Raw genomic sequence first — 23,381 nt, 5'->3', positions numbered from 1 at the left:
ACTTTCAAACTGGTTACGGCTGATGTGCATTGGAAGATGTTTTACAGAATAGTTTGACAGAATAATTCATACCTTTTTAATTATTTTTTTTAATTTGTTATACCCTTATGTGTGTTTCAAATTTGATTATTTAATTAGCTATCTTGATTTTGAAAATTATTTAATTATTTCAGGAGAACTGGTTAGCATCTAAATTTATTATTTTTTTTTCCAAATATTCAAAGTGTAAGAATGCTTTATTTTTTGAGCATTGAGTTTTTGGAGTAATCAAAATGTGTTTAAACTTGTTAAAATTATTGCATATCTTAAAAATGCTTTATTTTATGTAGGTGAAGTTGTTTTAGTTCGATTTTAAAGAGTATGACTTGTTATAGGGGTCCGAAACATCTCTGTGTCCGGGGGCTCTGCATGCGATTAAGATCGAGGGCTCTAGCTAAAACTACTGTCCTCGTTACCATTCGTGATCGCAACACTCGAATACGCCATCTGGGGAGAGACCGGTTTCATGCCTTTAGCCCTTCGCCCTTCCCTCTCCTCCTCTTTTCAGTTGTATAGGAATGTACTACGATAATTTCCCTTTTTTTTAATATTTTTTCTTTTTATTTAATAAAAATATTTTTTAAAATTTCTATGATACTTTTCTTTAGAACTATGTTTAATGTAGTTTTCAGTTCCATATAGTTTTTCGAGCTAAAAGATTTTAATCTATGTGAAAATCAAGAAAGAAACTAACATACTTCCTTCCTCTATGACTTTCCACACGCTAATGGGGAAAGCATGTGAAGTGTTGCCATAGGAAAAGAGTTCTGCTCTACGCCACCTGCAGTCCATTTCGATCGCCAATTCTCGGGCATAATACACTTGAGAAAATAAAGATCTGGTGCCCGATTTACAACATCATGCTATTCATCGATATATCCCGTGTCTGCTACAAATGCACCCATTTTGACCATTCAACAAGAGCATGCTCTCGAACGCACGATCGTGACAAAGTATGCACCCGATGCTGTAGAGAGCCAACAGTGCATGGAGTCGCCAAACACGATGCTCTAAGATGCACTGAAGTGGTACACTGTGCTCAATGTGATGAAACTCCATTCATAAATAAATGGATGACCCGTAAGAGCATTTCATAAGATAACATTAATAAATACCACACTCCGGCTCAAATCCCTTCAAATGTTTCCTTTTATTTAAAAATTTTAAACCAAAAATTGAATGCTGCAATAGGTTTGAGCATTGTTGGAAAAATTTTGCCATTAAAATCTTTCAAACTATATCGTTCTGGCAACCGAAGGATCCAAACAATCTGAAAAAATTGGCGTGGGAATATATACCTCCAAAGGTTACACTACATTATGTTAGCCTCCTCCTCCGCATACATCGATCTGTACCACCGAATGACTGATGGGCTACTACAAATTCTTCCAATGTCCAAGCCACAAGCCGTTTCTGACATTTCAGTGCAGCTTTCTGCTATCTATTTAGCCGCAACCACAAGCTTCATTAATGAAAATATAGAGCTATAAGCTAACGTAAAGAGCACGTAGCACATGTTTGTAAAGTGGTTTATTCTCTTGGGATTATTTGGATTTTAAATCTTTTCTACTTTAGTTTGATTTTTAAATTTTCTTTTTAAAGCACATTACTGATTATTGAAAAACTACTTTTTTCTTTTTAGATAAAAAAATTAGTTTGAAGTATTTATGTAACTGTTATAGTGTCCTTACTTTATCTTGAACTTGTATTTAGTTTCACAATGTATCTGCAAAAAATTGCAGTATACATGAAAGAAATTAAAAGTTGATGATATAATGTTAGTAAGAATTTTCTTTGTCTCATATTACTAATATATATTTTTTGAAGTTTATGTAATTTTAATTGAAGATTAAATTGAGGCATAAAGAAAACAATCGATAAATTTTGTCTTTTATTATCGAAGTGTAATATTTTTAATTATTGAAATTTAAGCTTATTTCTGTAAAAATTATGCAATCTAAAATGACAAAGATTTAATAATTTAACTTGATATGTAGGGGGGAGTGGCTCACCTTGGGACATTTTTTTACTTTCTTTTTTTTTTTTAATTCTTTTATTTTGATCAATTATTGTCAAACTTTTAAAAGTTTTTGAAAGCTTGTCTTAATATTACCCATAAAATTAATTTTTCTTCTATCTGCTAAATGTATGCAAAAAGATGAATTTTTCTTAACTAAGCTGAATTGACATCGATGGTAATTTATTTAAATTTTCTTTATTCGTTTAAAATATTAAGGGAAACTTTTAGAGATTTCTTATTTGTGAGAGGAACATCTACCCACTGTTCCCTATGCCAACTGCGCCCATGTTATTTTATGCGATCTTACTAATTTGATTTTATAACATTTTTAATTTTTTTTTCAGGATGTTTCATATTTCAGTTCTTTCTTCTATCCATCTTAATTGGTATTCCTATCCTCTTATATGTAGATAGCTCATGGTCAATATCTAGGAGCAGGAATGCTAGACATGTGGTACAGATCTCCTGCTTTTAAAGGTAAAGGTTTTTGTGCCCAATAATTTTTATATATTAGTCTAATTTGGCCCTTGAAAAGCTACTGAATTTGTTTCTTATTGTTAGCAATAAGAATACTCAACTTGTATTAAAAAACAAGAATGAAAAAAATTATAAATATTAAGAAACAACAAAAAATATTAAGTTTTAAAAAAATAGCACAGTTTGTACCTCACTAATCATTCCGTTACTGAAACACTTAGTATTGTGCTAGAAAGAGGTGACCAACATTAAAAAATGATGCATATTTATCCATGACTTACAGTTGATCTCCCTCATGGTGCGTAGCATTTTTAAAAAGTGCTTAAAGGTGCTTATTTTTGATTTTTGTTTTTTAAAAGCCTTTAAAAGTGCTTTTTTCATTAGATGGTTTTAAAAAGTGCTTAATTTTCCCTTTTCAAAAATGAGATTTTTATTCTTTACCATGTTGATTTTCACCATGTATTTTGCAAAAGCTTGCTTTTTACATTTTTCTATTCAACGTTTTCAATATTCATTCAACCACAATCTATTTTAGCATAGTATCGTCCATAGCGTCTGAAAGCGCGAATCATTTTACATGTTTGACGAAATGCTTGTGTGGGTTTGGGGAGATAATTGCACTATCATGTGCAATTCTGCTGCATTTTACAAGATATTCTCAATTCCATCCTCTGATATTGCAGAGCTCATTCTAGGCAGAAAAAAGGGCAGGGTGCAAATGTTTAAAAAAAGGGCATTATTATTCTAAAAGGGCAATAATTTCTTTCTATGGGCTTTTCACGTNAGCAATGCTTAATGTGAGTCACTATGAGTCAGAGCTCATTCTAGGCAGAAAAAAGGGCAGGGTGCAAATGTTTAAAAAAAGGGCATTATTATTCTAAAAGGGCAATAATTTCTTCTATGAAAAAACATCGTCAATTAGTGAAAGAATTTTTTTTTACTTAACTAACAGTAGCAAAGCAATCATATTTACAGTTACCTGTTATTAATAAATTAACATATTTATCGAGTTATTGAGCTAATTAACTTAGTAATTTATTTAAAATGCTTGCATATATTAATAAAATAATAAATGTATGTTTTTAAGTGTCTGTAGTTATGATTTAATAATTNGTGCTTTTTTCATTGGGTGGTTTTAAAAAGTGCTTAATTTTCCCTTTTCAAAAATGAGATTTTTATTCTTTACCATGTTGATTTTCACCATGTATTTTGCAAAAGCTTGCTTTTTACATTTTTCTATTCAACGTTTTCACAATTCATTTAACCACTATCTATTTTAGCGTAGTATCGTCCATAGCGTCTGAAAGCGCCAATCATTTTACATGTTTGATGAAATGCTTGTGAGTCCGCATGTGCGCCGCGTGAGCTGGGTTCGGTGAGATAATTGCACTATCATGTGCAATTCTGCTGCATTTTACAAGATATTCTCAATTCCATCCTCTGATATTGAACTAAAAATCTCTTGATCATTTTATAATGGCTAATATAATCAAGAAAAAAGTTTTTTGTCAGAAGCTAGTTATTTTATCATGATCATGTAAAATCTCTGAAAATTATTTTGCATTTTGTTATTGTATATAGTGCCTAAGAATATTTTTTGAGTGCTTAAAAAGTACTTAAAAGGTGCTTATTTTTGTTGAAAGATTTGTCTACTCACCCTGTCCCTGAATAGCTTATTGGGTGAATAAAACCTCTCTTTAAGCCACAGTTATGTTTAGCAAGCCAATACTCAGTTTGTAGGTTATCTTAGTAAAGTTTAAAATTTTTTTTGACTGAATACAATATTGTTAGAAAGAAATTTGAAATTTAATTACACGACAATAGGCTCAGCATGCAATGCTCCGTGTCAAGTTTTTTTAGTATGCTAACACTTGTCTATTGTTTCCTTAAAATTTTTAGCCCGGGGCAAATTGAGTTAGCATAATATGGTTGAAATAGGGTGAAACATACCAGTATATAACTTTTTAAATTTAGCATTTTTTTGAAATGATGAAACTAGTTTTTGCCTTGTTTTACCTTCTACATGACTTTCTTTGTATATCTGAAATCTAAGTCACTTTCTTTTTATTATAATAAAATCTTTCGTGTATCCGCATATTATGCTCATCTGTTTTGCATATTACACACTTGTGTATATAAATTTCAGTTGTATAAATATGTTTTATATTGTCTTTAAGATTGTCATGTGGTATTCTGTAGTTGAGTCTATTGTAGCTGTAAATTACGAGGTTTTAAAGGCATGGCTTTTCTCTTGGGACTGCCTGTAACATCTAATGTAAGTTATTAGTATTCTAAATTCAGTTACACTTGTCATTTAAATATGTTGTCTTACAAAATGTTTTTATTTTGAGGGGAATTAATAATTGACTATGTCAACCTTCATCTACCAAAAGGTACCTCTTGATAGAATCAAGTTAACATGTCTCATATAGTAGGGAATTGGTATTTAATATTTATGGTGGTAGTTACACCACATTACTCTCTTCTAGAATTTTATTTCTGAAAGAATTTCATGAACTAATACCACTAGTTGATTTATGCTGTTTTTTTTTTATTTACATCATTTCGCTCATTAATAATTTTTTTGTTTTGTTTATTACCCGGGAAACTTTTTTTTTACTTCACCGGATTTTTTTTTAGTGCTATATTTATGGCAAATCAACTGTTTAATGTGGACTATCCATCAATGTTGGCGAATTCATATCACGTCCTGGTAACCATTGAGGAGGGGTCCACACTTTAAACCGTTCTCTTGACCAAACTATTCTAACCCTATTTTCCTGATTGTAACTAGCCCTCATTTTGTGAGGGTTAGAAATCTAAAACCGCCAAAAATAAAACAAAAAAAGAGAAAAGGAAAGGTATGCTTATTCAGAGAAAATATGTTTTTGTAGTTTAAAATATTTGCGCTAAATAAGCAGCATATTTGATGTGATCCGCATGAAATTTGAGTTCTAGCACATAAAAATCTGATTGTTGATTGTTTTAAACAATATGAAAGCCATTTTGTGTGTGGTAAAAGTATTTTTAAAACTTAAAGATTGTGTGTTTAAAATTGGCAACTTAGTATACCACAATAAACCTCATCTGTTTTAAAATATTTTATTTTTGGAGGTATAATCATTGGAAAGGAGGGAATGTAACAATTTCATTTAAATTAATATGAGTAGAAAATTTCTCATAAAGCTTTAATGATTCTTCAGTAATTTCAGTAACTAAATTCAGTAACTTCATTAAATTACTATTTTTTTAATGCTTTAATTAATATTTATATAATAATGTATATTTCTTTGTATGTAGATGGGAATCTATAAAGTGTATCACTTGGACTTCTGTGTTAGCCCATTGTGGTGGATTGCTTTAATATACTTCATAATGTTATTTGCTGTTTTATTTATTAGAGGTAATATTTGCTTTTCTCTTATATGTACTTATGTATGATAACTAAATAGTCTTTAATTGTAGCTGAAATCTTATTAAAGAAAAAAGAAAGTTTAATAAAAAATTATCATATATATATATATGATAATTTTATATATGAAACCTTTTTTTTCTCAATGAAATTAATATTAAGGCTTTATTATTTCGTAACAAGGGAAGAAGAATAGTAAAGAATTTTTAAAATTTATGCAGATTTTAATTTTCACTTTGAGATTGTAGTTTTTTTAAANTATATATACTGTTTTTAGACATAAAAATGAAACCTTTTTTTTCTCAGTGAGATTAATGTTAAGGCTTTATTATTTTGTATCAAGAGAAGAAGACTAGTAAAGAATTTTTAAAATTTATGCAGATTTTAATTTTCACTTTGAGATTGTAGTTTTTTGCTTTTTTGCATCTGTGCTTTTAAGCATCATTTTTTTTCCTTTCAAATTTGTGAGTGATTTTTTCGGAATTTATTTAAAATTGATGAACCAAGCCTTATTTTTTAAGTATGCAAGAACACAATCGAGATTTGTCACAGAAAAGAGAAAAGTTTGGGAATTTTATAAATCTGGAAAAAAATTATGAAAATGTCAGCGAAAAGTAACTGCCCAAAAAATCAAGGAAAATGAAGTAATTTGAGTTTTAAGTACCTAGAAGTCCACTATTTCTTAAAAACAATATTTTGTAATGATTAAAAAAATGATCTTTTTCTTCAATTTTAATATCAAGTATAAATGTTTTGTAACACATTTTATGTATAAGAATAAGGTATGAACAACTGGAAAATTTTTTGACAGAATTCATGCCTCCAGTTACAAAAATCAGGGAAATTTGATTAAATAGTCTGGATAAGTCTGGAATTTTTTTTCTTCTACTTTTTGTGGCCTCCTCAAATGTAATCTAATTGTTTTATCAGCAATTTAGTTTTGTGCAATCTTATCTATGCTGGTGTAAACTGTTTTTGCTAAGTAATTTCTTTATTCAACTTAAGGGGTCACAGTACCAAAGAAATGACCAAAATATCAATATTTTTTTTTATATGGCTTGTAATAAAACTTCAAACTATATCAAATGCATTGAAGAAAAATCATCTCTCTATCTATATTTTGAAAAAAGTTATGTATGATTTTAGAATGCCCTAAAACAGAAATTTGATTAGCGGACAAACTTCAAAGTGCTTTTTCTCATAGATGATAATTTTGTGTTTTAATCTTAATTAAATCCCTTAGGCAGTGTTTCCCAAACTTACAACTCTTGTGTACAATTTCTAAATTTTCGTAACACTGTGTACCACTAATAAAAAAACGAATGTATTTTTTAAAAAAATATGTTTATTTTTCTTTTTTGGTACAAAGTTTTGTTAATAAGTTTATTTGCATCAGTGAGAAGGATGGTATTGTTTTTGCTGTGATAAAAAAATTGCACAAAAGTTAGCAATCACAACTGGCTGTTGACACCACTAATTATTAACTGTTAACTCTGCAAAAAATAGCCAATAGAAAAATACGTAATCACAAATTTTCATGGCTAGTTTTGTTTTTTAATAAAAAAATTTTGAAATTTTCGTTTATTGCAAGATATTTCGCATAAGAACACGTACCCTCGCTAAATTGTTCCCGTACCCCTGGGGCAACGTGTACCACATTTTGGGAAATTCTGCCCCAAGGAATTCTTCCATTTAAGATAAAGCTTTGAAGTAAACTTTTTTTATATCTTAAGTATAATACACTTATTTAAACTGTGCATGGAATAAGCATTTTATGAGGTATTGCGATTTTTACAGCATTTTATTTATACCTAACAGGAATTTTTAACCTTTTTTTTTCTACTTTTTTACAAAATAATCTATAAAAAATATTCTAATTGATATATCAACAAATGAATGCACAAAATTGTTAAGATGAATATTGTAAGCAGTAAGAAAAAATTATTTTTTGAAAATATGTTTAAATAAATTAAACCTTAAGGATTTAAAACTTTTGAATTTTTTCAATTTTTTTTTAAATTTAAAAAAAAATGAACAGTTTAATTACTTTTTGGAGATAAATTATTCATTAAAAGTTAAATGAGCATGTAAAGCATCCACAAAATAATTTATTATACCTTTATGTAAAAAAATTGTTGCAAGTGTATTGTGACCCCTTAAATGTTTCATAAAATTATCACTGTTACTACCGATAAATTGCTCCTAGATTATGGAAAAGCATAGTTATAGGTTGCCACCCATTGAATTCAAAAAAGTCATAACATTTTTGACTTCACTTTGTAATAAGTTTGAATTGGATTAATAATTTAGAGTTCATTCTTTATTATGTTGTTAAGTGATGCATTTAAATTGCAATTACTTAAATACAAATGCCTAATTTTATTTTTTATCTAAATTGTGAATTTTAGTTCCTTTCATTGTTTTACTGATAAATGTATGTTTGCATCAAAGTGTTTAGTTTTGTCTTTCTTTTCATTTGAATTTACAAAGTTTTGAGTTTATGGAAAGAAAATAATCATTAGAGATTTTGAAATTTTTTGTTGACAAATTTTCATGAATAGGTCAATTTAACACCTTGAGTTCATCATCAGTGACTGACACTGAACTTACCATTTAGGCGTTATTATTATGGTCGGTTACTGGTAACTAACAACATAAAATACGTTGCAAAACAAAAAAATTTAGTTTGTTTTAATAATTATTGAAGATTTATATTAAAATTTACTTAATTTTTATTTGTTACAAATGAAATTTTTATTTATTTCAATTTGTTAGTAGCACGTTTCGCGATACTATGCCCCAAAACAAAAGCTTCTAATCACCGTTTGTGACCTGATGAAGAATACGCTCAAGGTGTTTATGTTGATAGTAATATAGCGTTAATTATTTAAGACAATTATTACTTTTTCTGCAGCTATATTCTAAATAATCTTAATAGTTAAAATTATTTAACAATATAAATGTTGCATTGTTTAATTAACTGTTTTTTATAAGAATAACTTAAGAATTAGTTAAATAACTTAGCCTTTATCTATGTTGGCTTTTTAATTATATCTTACTTTAAAAGTTGAATTCAAAAACTCACTATTAAATTAACAAATCAATTCCAAAACTGTAATATTCTTAAAATAGTTAGTTTACATTTTATTAATATTTTCTTTTTAAGTCATTAATATTAACATGACTACCAAGTCCCCTGTTTTTTAACGACTCCTGTATTTTACGACTATCTATTGTTTACCAGTTTATTCTCTAATTTCTCCTTATTTGTTGAAGAAATTTGAAAGAAAAAAATAATAAGTTTGGGATAAAATATATGCTGATGGCAAAAATACTTCTCTTTTTCCTCAACAGATGGTGCTGCAGTTTGTTGAATGTTAATAGTTTACGTAATTATAAATAATGGTTTAAAAATTTTTTCTTTATATTAAGATTTATTTACGAGTTTTTTACTTTGCTAAATGTAAGCGCTTATATTATTTCCAAATTTGAATTTCTCTTTTTGACTTACTTGATGTATCAAAACTTTACTCATAGCCTAAAACATATCCTTAGTTAAATCTCCATTATTTTATTTCTTCAATGTTGGCAGGGATGTATTAATAAATTTGAATTTCATAGGTAAAAGTATTTTACAGATTTTATGTTCTACAAAATATTAAAGCCTATTTTTATGTGTTTCTTTAAGATGTTATGAATATTATTTTATATTCTAAATCTTGGGGAAAAGTCTTGATCTTGAGAAGTTATGAATACTTATTTTATTTTCTCTAAATTTTGGGAAAAAGTCATAGGCATTTCAATTGCTTTATAATTTGTGAATATTTTCAATAATCAGAACTGTGCATATATTCTTCTGCTAATATTTCAAAACTATAAATGTTTAATTTTAAACTTATTGTTTACTAATTTTAAACTTCATTTATTTTTTGGTTTAGGCTGACTGTATGGTACAGATCAACTAGTCAATGTCATAAGTCGAAATCTTATAAGAGGTTCTAAAATATTGCCATTTTTTACATTTATGTGGAATGTTGTTCTCCCTTTGTCATTTTTAGTAAGTTTTATTCCACTTATTAGTTGATTCATTTCATTCAGTTAGTTTCAATAATGATCTCATAGTAAGTGCGAAAGATGTTTTTGTTTAAATATACATGTTTAATTTCAATTTGTATAAAACCTGTTTACCAAACTTGAAACATATAAATTTTTTTTGTTGCTCTTGTTTAGAGAAATCCTTATTCACCATGCTTTGGAATCAAGTTTTAAAACATCATAAACGTAATTTTTTTTCTCCAAAGAAAGTAATTTCATTACTATAAATTTTAGTGGTTTTGTCCCTTAGACGTTTAATCAGAATTTATAAGATATCTAATTCTCTCCAAGTTCGTAAAACATTGCAGAGGTAAAGATGTACAAATAGAGTGTATCACAATTATTCTTTATTTATTTATTTATTTTTTTTTTAAATTCAAAATTTCAAGTTGATAAAAAGTTGTTACTGCAGTCGCCTAGTAACTCTATCTTTTTTTTTTTTTTTTTTTTTTTTTAAGGAGGAGAAGATAAAAATGCAAATTTTCTTTTTTAAGAACATATTTTAAATAGTTCTAACATTAAGTAACAGTAAAAAATATATGGGAGTCGTAAAATGAGGTCTTACTTAATCTCCATGAAACCCTTAATTTTCATTAATTAATATGCATGATTTCAATCCAATTTTCGAGTTAGGTCATTATGTAGGTACTGAGTTATATTAAGGTTCTCTTCTAGGGACATAAATGTTGCATTTCACGCATATATTTTTGCTCTTATTTTACATTTAAAAAAATATCCTGACACAGTGGTGTGCTATGGTATTTGGATGTCTGGGTGAAATTCCTTAATTAGAAATTATCTACAGAAACTGTTAAATTAATGTAATAAAATTTTATTAAAATTACAAAATTTACCAATCCTATACGAATATATAAATAAATGTAAAAATAAATGTGTAAAAAAAAATTTTTTGTTACTTTATTAATTTTAATTTGCTTGAATTGAAGCTATTTTTATAATACTTTTCTAAATATTTGTATTGGTCTTTCTTAGTATCTTTTATTTTGTCCAGTTTCTTTCAGTGTTTGGAATAAAATAGCTTTCTTTTGGACAAAATGTCAATCCTGGTATCAACCGCCCCCTTTTCCTAGTAAAAAAAACCCTGCTTAATTTTTTTATTTTTTAAATAAGCGTAGGAAGGTAATCAAAACCCATATTTTAAATTCCTTTTTAGGTGATATAAGTTTAAAAATTTATTTTTAACAAAATATTCTTAATTATTTTAGACCAAATAATATTTAAATTTGATCTCGCAATACCAATTTTTTTGAAAATTATGTTTTATTCTAGATAAAATTACATGATTTAAACATTTATTTGTAATAGAATGAAATAGAATAATGTAATTATTTTGAAATTGAAAGTAAGCATTTTTGTTGCCAAATTTATTTTTTAATGTGTCCAATTGCTAATTGAAAAATAATGCTAGCAATAAACTTATTGACATTTTTGATTAGTTTATTATTTATTTCCTATAATAATTTTTTATTTGAAAACATTGACTTTTTACTTGAAAATGCTTTAAAATATTGTGGGAATTTACAAAAAAAGGTGGTGAACAAAATGAAATTTTAAAAACAGTAGATTACACTATTTTTTTAACCTTTTGTTTCCATTTTTAAGAATAGTCTAGTGTGTATTGCACCAAACATGTCCTGATTTTTTATTTTGAGCCACTACAAAGCTCGTTTAATGCCTTTTTCTTAGTGTTACTTTTTTGATTCAGTAGTAACTGTGTGCATAATTTTATTAATATTATATACCTATCTAAAATTAGTAGTATATCTACCTTAAAATTGTGCTAATGTGAATCTCATAAGTGTCAACAATATAAATTTTTTGTACTTCTGATTACTGATAGCTAGCTTAAAAAATTAGCACATTTTGATTGAGTCTGCAAAGTTAACCAAAATTATTTGATATTTGATTGGACAGACGAATTTTAATCCAGCCTGCGACTGTTCATTAACACTAAAAGTGAGATTTTTTGTTTTTTGCATCTTACATAGAGATTGTGAGTCGAATAAGATTATTTTAACTCTCCAAGTGTTGCGCTCCTGGATTAAATTGTACTGAAGTTTTTCTGCTATCCATCCTCCATTGAATAATAGCTAGAAACCCGATTATTTTGCATCGTTTTTCAGAGCAGAGTCTAATGCAGGATTAGAGGGTTAATATTTAACCCACATGGATATTACAAGGTGCGCAGCCTTTTTGAAACGTGTTAAATTTTTTGATTTACGTTTTTAAGGTGTCCTAACCTAAAAGGTAATTAATGATGTGCACATGTGGCACGAAGGTCTGTTTGTAGGGGAGGGTACTATTTCTATAGAGGGATTTTATGTAGGGAACAGAATCCTTTCCTCCAGGAATACAACTTGAAAGAGAAAAACATTTTTCCTTTTCCATCGCTCAATTATACGTTCGTTTACATATACAGTATACTTATTTTGATCATCGTTTTTTAGCCATTTTCGAAAATGTCTGAAGTAAAATGTATAAAATTTTCCGGAAATGGTAATCTCTTTGCTTTGTAAAAATTATCTCTATAATGTATATAGAAAATATAAGCGCGAAAAAATTCATTAGTGATGTGAAGACAACAATTGTAAGGCAAAATTGATAATGAAAAATGGATTAATGAAAAAATCTAATGAAAATCATGGCCATGCACCCGATTTCGACAAAATTAGAAGGAAAGAATTCTATAATAAATTGAAGAGTAGGTCCGAAGCAGAATTTTCTGAGGCAGTACCCAAAATATGTAGGTAAACTATTTTAATAAATATTATTAGCACACCCAGTTTAATATTTGACATCGAATTCACTTTTAAACTTTTACAATCGAATTTATACGATTATTATTATTTAAGCATTAATTTCATTTCAATATTTTTGATATAATTTTTATTTGATACAAAAAAAAGACAAAGTGAAAATTTAATTAAAGGAAACTCATTTGATTAGGGCTGTAAACAAGAGTCTGTTATAAATCACATATTTAATAAGAAAATTGCTCATTCAATTTATACCGTAAACAGACATTCAAAACAACTTTTTAAACTATTGCACATATAGCTAATTTATTAATAAAATTATTTTTATATCAATTTTAAAATACACATTTTTATGTAAATTTAAAAATTTAACCTGTAAATTTATAAATGCCATTTAAAAAACAAACAAACTGGAATTTAGTTACAACTTTGTTTATTCAAAATAAAATTTATTCATTTAGAAAATATAAGATGAATTCTCAGCTTAGTTTATATGACAATCGATTCTTCTCAAAAATGTTAAGGCCAGAAATAATTCCCCGCAATTTTTAAATTTAATTGTATGTTGTTTGAACAATTAGATAACAGTTAAATATCATAACTGAAACGTATAATTTAATGAATACTGTTCTAAAATTAATACAGAATAAAAATTTATCAATTTAGAAAATATTGCATAGACTTGCAGCTAATTAACTGTGCATAACTGTGCCTACTTAGGAAGTGGTACAGATAGATGCTTTGTGTTTTGCATTTTTAAAAATTAAACAACATATTCTTCAAAATATGAAGACGATAATGTGTTATCATCTTTAATAATGAAAAAAAAACCTAAAGTAGTTTCTATCAAACTAAAGAGGAAAAATGAAAGATGTAGAAAAAAAATATTTATTTTTAACAAATATTGAACAAGAAAAGCTAATCAATCAAGTTTAAGTTTGAATTGATTTTTTAGTTACTTATCATTAATACTCATCATTTAGTTACTCATCATTAATATAGAAGTGAAAATAAAAAAACCTAGAATTGGAAATCATAATAAAATTTATAAATTTTTTAAACTAAAAGAATTACTTGTCTCTTTAACGGTTTTATACTTATGATAGATTAATAAACTGTTGAAGTGTCCTATACCAACTTTATGTAAGCATTAAAATTAACAAACCTTATAATTATTATGCCTAGAATAAATGTTAATCCATTGCATTCTTCGCCATTAAAAATAGTATATATTGTACTTACTAAATAATGGCAAGTGCAATTAATAAAAATGTCTCATAGATAAAATGCTAGAGGTATTTTAAATTAATATCTATTATGCAGAATTGATGTTTACATAGCTTTACAAAAAATATTAAGTAAATATAATTTAAGAAATAAGCCTAAAAGTTTTTAAATGAATTTTGTTTTTCTGCAAATTTTTAAAAAAATATTTGCATTTAAAATATTAATAGATAATTACATAAAATTTAGAGTATTGGTGTTAGAAACATTAATATTTGAAGTATTAATATATGGATGTTTTAATTTGCAATCTTTTAGCATAGGGTACTTTTAAAAAATTGAACTAATTTTGGTGAGTAACTCATGTAAGATGGCTTAGTAAAGTTTCATACCATATACTTTTTTTGTTATTATTATTCTACAAATTTAAAGTATCCTGCCTAAAATTTACAATTTTAAAATAAAAATTAATTGTTGTAAATTCATTATTAAACTACGTTTATTTTTCTTTCTTCTTTTAAAAAAAACTAATATCCAAAGTTACTAAAATACATTAATATTAAAACAGAGATGAGAAGATTAATAAAGCAATTTTAAAAAAATTGTACTTTAACACAGAATTTTTTATCATAAAACTAAAAATATAAATTTATGAAATTTGGACAAAACTGTACCTATTTATTTAGGAAAATAATTAATTATTTTTTTACAAAGTTAATAAAAGATTAAGTAAATACTAAGATTTTGTGCAAAACTACAAAAATTAATCACGAAATAACTATTAAAAACAAAAGAAATTTAATTTTTATGCACTATGTAGAATTTTATTTTTGTTATACTTATCACTAAATAATTTTATTCATTATTTTTAGTTCTTTCCATTTCATCTAGCTTTTTTTAATTTTTAAGATAATACTATATACACTCATTCGCAATAGACTCAGCAGTAACTACAGAGGAAAATTGTATTCAACATGCACAAGTAGTGCTGTTTGTCATATTATGTTGCTATGAGGGTCGATAACATAACACATATTAGCAAACAGCCAATTTTTAGTTATAAATTTTCCAAATTAGGGATTTACTGTGTAAATGCATTCTTCAACTTTGTACAGGTTCATAAAAATGTTCTCTTAGTTATCATATGGTTATTTTAAAAATTCAAATAATTTGATGTATAATTTTCAGGGAGGAAATAGGAAAAGTGGCTAGGAGGATTGAGAAAGCAGTCAGTCTGTGAAATTTAAAAACTGCTTGCCAAACTATGTTATGGGAAAGAATTTTGGTTTGTACATTTTTGTTATGAACTTGTTATTAATCATACCAGCCAGCTTACACTTTTCTGAAAAATAATTTTCTCAAGCAGTACTAATTTGCAGAAATATCAATTTTTATTTTGCCAAAACACCCTATGATATGTTTATTATGCATGTGTATGCATTCTTAATTTATTTATGTGTAAATGTAAGATTCTTTTAAATTAAATTTAAAAATTTCATATATTAATAGAAAGGCTTAAATTTTGCTTCCACTTTGAATATAGAAATGAAATCTGACAAAAAGCGCATAAAAGTTGGCAGGTATGCTATTTCTATTCATTAATATAAAAAAGTTACAATTTACGTAAAAATGATGGACTTTTTAGAATAATTCCTATGTAAATATTTGCTTTAAACTAAAAATTTAAATATTTTAGGTAAAGAATTGAAATTAAACAATTATAAACCACTTAATTAACTTATTATAAAACTTATTTTCATTTTGTTTAGTTATAACACCAATTTAGTTATAACACCAATAAATAAGCATTTAAAAGCGCTGAGAAAATAACCTTAAGGTTGAAAAAATAATGATTTCTCACTCTTCTTCCATATTAAAAGAAAAAAAAGAAATTTGTGGTAAATGAAAAGAAGCACTTAATTGAAAATAATTCATGGACTATATCTCCAGTATGGCGATTAAAAATAATTACAACCCAAATCTTACAGTATCCTCTGCACAGCACTAGCAATGTGAATGTTTGGCTAGTGTGTGGTCAAACAGTAAAGTGAATTCAATATATAATAACAATAAACTTAAATAATGAGTTTCATCTTCAATTTCTTTTTCTCTTTTACCACATGTAAAAATTCAATCAAAGAAGCTGAAGGGCTTCCTCAATTTACAATTTGTCACAGAACTTTTAATTTAAAATGACACAGCTGTCAATTAAACTAGAACAGAACATTGATAACCGTCTCTGCTAATAAATATCTAACTATTTCATAAACAGTGCACTAATTAGAGAAGAATGCTATAGAGATGGTGAGGTTTATAACAATAAAGAAACTTTAAACCATTCATACTGAGCAAGCCTTTAGCACAGAATATTTCTTCTTTTATTATATCCTAGCGAAATAAAATTTCCTGGCATTCAACTTACTTTTCCCTGGCATTATTTTTAAAATAAAAAAATAAATTAAAAAATAAATAATCTTATTGCATAATTTATCTTAAAGACATAACAAAAATTTTATTTAATTCAGATATTTGGAACAAAAGAAAATTTGGAGGTTTTGTGCCAATGTGAAGAAATATATATTTGGATGGAACATTTAAAATGTCACCAAGGTTTTTTTGCCTGCTTTATTCATGGGTATTCATGGGTAAAATATTCCCATTTGTGTGTAGCCTATTGCCTGACAAGTCGAAACATACCTATTTACGTTTGTTTTAGCATGTCAGCAACATCACTTGGAATAATGGGTATATTTTTAACCCAGAATGTGCCATGACGGATTTTGAAGCTGGCGCAATGAACGCTCTTCAGGAAGTCATCCCTTGGGTTATGATTAAAAGATGCTATTTCCACTTTTCACAGTCGATTTGGAGGAAGGTACATAAAGATTGTCATCTTTTAATAACTTAATTTACTTCATTAAAAACCAGATTTATTCATGCTCAATTTAATTTAGAATTTGAGTAACAACATTAATATTCTTTACAACAATAGCCATGTCAGGGACTAATACAAAATTTCAAATTTCACCTTCATTTTTGTTAAAAATTCGTATATTTTTTATAATTTTTATGAAACTTTCTGTAATCTACATTTTTTTAATGGAAAACGTTAAAAGAAGAAATTAAAATTACTATTTCTAGCGCTTTAAATAATTTAAATACTCAATAATGCAGGAACCAGAAATACATCTTGTGAAACATCTCACTCTATCTTTGCGAGATATTTCATAGTTTTGGTTCGTTATGTAAGTCCTCTTAATGATGACAAAGGATTTTGCGGGTATAAGTATTTATTTTCGTCATCTCTGGATTAAGTATGTAGTAAAAATAAAATGTGAACATATACACAATCTACATGACATTTAAATTCCGGAGCTCTACTGCTCCCTTCTAGTTCATACTCTCTCTTAGTGCAGCTAATACTACGTTCAAGCTAATACTGAAAAGAAATCCTTCTTCTCACCAGAAAAAGTCCTTCGCTCCACCCCCAATGTAGTGGAACGACACTTCCCGTTTGCCTAGTCCTCTGACCCTCAAAAAGGGGTCAATAAAATGCGTGGGAGAGGAATCAGGATCCTGACACATCTAATTTTAAATTTGTTTTAATGAGCCAATATTTCTGAAATATGAGTTAGTCAGTCAGAAAATAGCATAAGACTCTACTATCAATACAGTAAAAATAATAAAATATTTTTTAATGAAAATATTTAACAAATACTTTGATTGAATACAGCTCAATATTTTATGATGTGTTTTAAGAAAAAATGTTTTAGGGAACTATTTCTTATAATTATAACACATGAAGGAAAAAAAACTTAAGTTTACTTTTCTTCTTCTTTTTTTAGGTATTATATTAAATAAATACATAAGCATCTAGCATTTAAAATTCTTATACTATATTCAGTACAACAAAAATTATTTTATAAGAAGCAAGTTATGTACAATTTAGAGGATTGTTAGTTTTATCTGAATATAAGATTAAACTAATTTACCCAAATTAAAATAAATGAACAAAAACCTTATAGCAAATATTAAAAAGTGAAGCATGTGAGAAAATAGTTATTAAAAGACACTATTTTATGAAAACTCAAACATTTCTTATAAGAAATATTAAATCAAAGATTAAAAAACTACTAAAAACAAGTATGTAATGTCTTGAAGCTTGATCATATAAGCCGATTCATTTCTTCAATGAAAAATATGAAAAAAATAAAAATACAAAACTGTCTATTTTTTTCTTCGTTTTTTTATAAAATGATTATGGAAATGTTGATTTTCGGTAGAATTATTATGAAGTGTGACTGATAGATTTTTTGTGATGGTACCGATTTTTTTAGTAAATTTCGTGAAGATGCCGTTTTGATTCACATATTTTTGTGAAGGTACCCTTTCGGTTCACATAATTTTTGTGAAGGTTCCAAGAAACGGTGCCAAAATTGATCTGATTAGTCCCTGCATGTACGCTAGAAAGATTAAAAATTCAAAGTAAAATTTTAAATATTGAGAATAGTATCACTGACGCTCATTTTAATGTCAGCATTTTATTTCAGGTTCAAGCATTACCTCTAGTATCTGATTACACAAACTGTGAAGACACAAGGCGGTGGATTCGGCGATTATCAGCCCTTCCTCTTGTACCTATCCACCAGATCGAGGATGCCTTTCTGACGATAACAAGAGATGCTCCAACAAGCCACCAAATTAACAATTTCACAGCGTGCATGAAAATGACATGAGTAGATGCTGGTGCTCAGTTTAGTCCGTAAGTCATGCAGCAAATCTTAGCAGTGATACAAATTCTTAAATATGTGTGCAATTCTATTTATTATTCCAGAAAGCAATATCAATTACTTTAATTCTTAATTTTTATACAAATAATTTGTTAAATAATTTAAAACTTTAGATTGGATCCAAATACAGATTTAAGCAATATACTTACAAGTGGCAAACTAATTAGTTATTTTTTATTTATCCAATATCATTTATGAATGAGACAGAATAGCATTTCTCAACTGTTTCAAGGGACTACTAGGTACCGTGCAAAATCAATGGTGGGCAACTCAGAATAAAATGAATAAAAACATACAATGTATAAGGGAATATTCACTACGTGTTAATTAGCAGAGTTATGGGAAATTAATTTTTAGGGATAAAAGTATAAGTAAAATGAAATAAAGAGTGTAAAATAATCATAATATCTAAAAGAAAACTTAAGAAATTGCATCAATTTAAAGAAAAAAGTTCTGTTATTCATTTGAAATGTTGAATTTTTTTTTTTATAATTTATAATGTACTTTCATTTTTCTCTTAGAGAATTTCTTAAAACTGCAATTTATTTAAGGTAAGATAACCACACACAGACAGAAAAAAAATTCTCAATTTTTTCGTACTGATTTTATTGAATCTCTGTCTCAAATGACTTTAATTTATAATTTTAACATTCTGAAACAAAGTATGATACAAAATGAAATAAACAATTATAAAGACATAAAATTAAACATTTGTTTTTTTTAAAAAAAAAATATTATTGCAAGTCTAATTTTTTAAAAATCAGCATTTTTCAGATACTACAAGCATATGTTTATTTACTTTTATTAGTATTTGATTTCAATGCTCTGATTTTTCAAAATAGTTAAATCTTTCTGTGAACCTGTCAAATTTTGTTAAACTATTTTTCTTAAAAATTTAGGTAGCAAATCTCTTACAGTTTAAAAATATAATGACCATTCAATTGAAGAAAAAAATCATATTGCATTTTAGATATAAGTACTAATATATTCAACCATTATTTCGAAATGCCTCGTTTTAAGCATTATTTTGTTTTATTTTGAAGGCACATTTGGAACCATTTCGACTATAGTGACCATGTGCATACGAACAACCATGTTAAGGCGGTGACACTCCAAATTAAGCCATACAGGAGTGCCATCAAATCTAAATGTCTATACGTTCATAGGCATGACAAAAAAAAATTATCATGAAAATGATGTCGAAAAAATAATGTTGCTGTGCGGGGCCCAGAACCCACCAGAACAAAAAAAAAAAAATAATACAAGCATTCTAACGAAAGACTGGATGTTTTAAAGACAAGGATATATCAAATGCCTTTAAAAGCCTATATTGACACAGCAGCATACTATGTACAGTTTAAAAAGTGTTTAATTATATCTTATGTTTATGTTTCTAAATTTTATTTCATGCTACATACTTAATAAATTTTATATTTTTACTCTTGTAAATATTAGAATCATAAATAGAAAGAATATTAACATATTATCCTGTCAACCATTCTCACCAACCCTGTGCCTTCGTTGTCCTCCAAATTTATTTATACAAAGTAATTCATCATGAAAGAGTAAGAAAAAAATGCAAAGATAACTTCTTACATGCAAAAAATGAGAAAAAATTAAAGTTAGAACCACACATAAATTTATTTTCTGAATGGGTGATGGTATAATACTTAAGTACCATAAAAAGAATGCTACACAAATAAATTGCAAATATGTTTGCACTGTTGCCAAGAAAAATTTATACTAAAGATACCTCACTTCTATTAATACACAAAAAAAGACACCAAGCAAAATGGGTTTATAAAGAGATATAAAAAAAAGTAAAATTTTTGAACTTATCTTGAATTATTTAACTTATTTTTAATTAACCATAATGAAACTTTCAAATTCGAAATCTAAGAAAAAGAATCTTAGAAATCCAATACGCTACAGCTCTATAAGAGGAGATTTACTCTTTACATAAATTTTGTTAAACATATGGTAGACAATATTACGTTATTAATTTTTATACAGAGATAATTACCATATTTTAGTTTGCAATTTATTAAGATAGTTTTAATTATTTTTACTTTTAAACTTCAATGCACCAAGACCTACGATTAGCTCAACAATAAAAACAATCTTTACATTTTAGACTGCATATTAGGTACAACAAATAAAATTGTTTTTCAAAGGATTCATGTTTACAGCAAACATTAATCGAAAACTTGTTTAGTGAATATCAAGGTTTGCCTACCCGTCAAAGTTAGCCCGGAAAAAAACCTCGGAGTTTATTTAAGGTGTGTTTTTTCAAACTTTCCTTTACTAGATCAATAGATAGTAAAATCAAAAGTAAAATATTTGTAAATTATTGTAATTTAAGCAGGCGTTTCCAAGCATTCATTACATTTATAATTACAAGATTTATTAATTTGTTGACTTAGATTTACTTATTGCACAATTTAGCTAAATCAATTTGGGTTCAACTCGTCAAATAAAACGAAATGCTATTAACTTATTTTTAATGGTTGTGCCTTTAATTAGAATAAAAAATAAGGTCTTTGTTTTCATGAAGAACATGCAGATTGAGGTTTGGTAAACCTTTTAACTCATTTTTAGTTTACAGATAATTATTAGTATTAAATTTCTAATAAACAAAATTTCATAACAATTTCTTAATTTTTGTCATGATATAAATTTTAAATTTTTTGAATATCTAAACAGTTTGTACCGATTTAAATTTGCTTTATTTATTTAACACTAGATTGCCGAAGGAAGTCATTTTGACTGCTTTTAATTTCAATTAGAAAAGCAATGATGTCTATAATGACACAATTTCTAAGAATTTTGTGACTTTTTGTACAAAATATAATTTTTTTATTGTTAATATTTACTAATAACTTGTTAAATAACTGTAAATAATATAAAAAATGTTAAAAATTAATTATANTTACGCATTCACAATCCAGTCATTTTGACTGCTTTTGGGCAATATAGGTATATGCTAATTTTCCGTCTTTCTAGTGTTAAAAAAAATGTCTTTTTAAGAAAAAAATTAATTATGTAATTTAAAAATGTCACTAGATTTTCATAAGCAAACTGTAAGATATATCAGTGAATGAAATCAATCTTATCAATGAAATTAATTAATATTAATTTTTTATGATTCCATCAGAATTTAATTAGGTTTCAGAAATTGTTTTCCCAGTTTTATTGTGAAATTAAAATTCATATATTTTTCCTCGTTAAGTAAAAAAAAAGTTTCAAGAAGTTTTTAGGCTAAAATACATTAAAAGTCAATTCAACCTACAAATTATTAATTTTTTAAAGTTATGTACTTGTAATTAATCCTCATTTATTATGTACTCCACTGTAACAAAAATATTTGATTTTTACTATTATTCCAAATTAAGGTTTAGAACTAAAAAGTGATTTGTTTTCTCACATAAAGTTATTTTGTAACACTTCATTATTATTTATTTTTATGAAAAACTCATTGAAAATGGTATGTAACTTAATCATTATGCAATTATGAAACAACTAGTTAGTTATATTTTTTTATATATTACGCTTAACATGAAATAGTTTCCAGTCAAAATTTGCTGCAAATTCTCTTAATTTCTTACACCATTGTATTTGAATCTAGCCCTTGAAATCTCTCTTTAATTAAAAATCTGATCATTAGATTAAAAGTTGTGTTCTTTATTATTTTACACACTGTACATTAATTATGACTTTCTCTCCAGAGACTTAAACTTTTGTGCTGTCCAGTGGTTCCTTTACCTCTCGACATTTCTCGAAGCTCTGTCGATTCCAGTTCTTTTATCCAAGGTTCAACAAATAGTGCATTTTTAGATGATCCTCCCCTCCAAGTACACACCCACACCCTCTTACTCCACAGCAGCATCTCGCATGATTGCAAAACAGTTGAAAAAGCAGTGTAATGTTCCTTTTAAGTTACTGAGTTAAGCTTCGTTGCGTCAAAGCATTTTTCTTAGTCTTAATATTTGTCATAAGTGTTTATAAATTGATAAAATATAATTTATATTATAATTTTTTATCTTTTTTATTGATTTAAAGACCATTAAACCTCTTAAAATGCCTGAAAAAAAATTTTTTTTAATCACTACTTACTCAGGGTTACCACTCCACAGGGAAAACCTGGGCAATTCAGAGAATTTTAAAAATCACTTAAAATAACAGGAAAAATGCAGGGAATTTTGATTGTTTCTTTACAAACTGGGAAAATACAGGGAATTTTGTTTCTTATTTTTGTCTTTTAAAAAATGTCGACCACTCAAAGCGTAATCTATGGGATATTTAAGCATAATATTTCAGCTATACTGAACTATCTATATTATATAAAACGCTAATACGTATGTATCAATAAAATCGATGATATTTCTTTTCTCGCGTTGGCAACAGTTTTCATTTTTAATTGATAGGCTTCGGCGCGCAAGAGCACGTAGTGAGCATCATATGGCTAATCTGTATTGTATAAAACGCTAATACGTTTTAATTGATAGGCTTCGGCGCGCAAAAGCACGTAGTGTAACCAAACTGGAAGC

The 23,381-nt window shown here is 27.1% G+C and overlaps 1 long non-coding RNA gene across 3 annotated transcripts; it reads left to right on the top strand.

Annotated features, from left to right (window-relative positions):
• Positions 1 to 1,467: 1,467 nt before the first annotated feature.
• On the top strand, positions 1,468 to 23,359 carry LOC107446134 (uncharacterized). 3 transcript variants are annotated; one of them, XR_011637938.1, is made up of 9 exons: positions 1,468 to 1,816; positions 2,404 to 2,536; positions 4,714 to 4,811; positions 5,837 to 5,939; positions 9,887 to 10,005; positions 15,233 to 15,329; positions 16,570 to 16,919; positions 18,595 to 18,806; positions 22,560 to 23,359. It is a non-coding gene; the product is annotated as an uncharacterized lncRNA (long non-coding RNA). The 3 variants fall into 3 exon arrangements; XR_011637942.1 differs by having other exon boundaries at positions 1,472 to 1,816; positions 16,761 to 16,919; XR_001584355.3 differs by lacking the exon at positions 16,570 to 16,919 and having other exon boundaries at positions 1,471 to 1,816.
• Positions 23,360 to 23,381: the final 22 nt, after the last annotated feature.

Source organism: Parasteatoda tepidariorum, chromosome 1 (genome assembly GCF_043381705.1).
Source record: "Parasteatoda tepidariorum isolate YZ-2023 chromosome 1, CAS_Ptep_4.0, whole genome shotgun sequence".
In the NCBI taxonomy this organism is placed as follows: domain Eukaryota; kingdom Metazoa; phylum Arthropoda; class Arachnida; order Araneae; family Theridiidae; genus Parasteatoda; species Parasteatoda tepidariorum.
The sequence above is the reverse complement of the archived record's forward strand: the minus strand, read 5'-3'. Positions and strand labels throughout refer to the sequence as shown.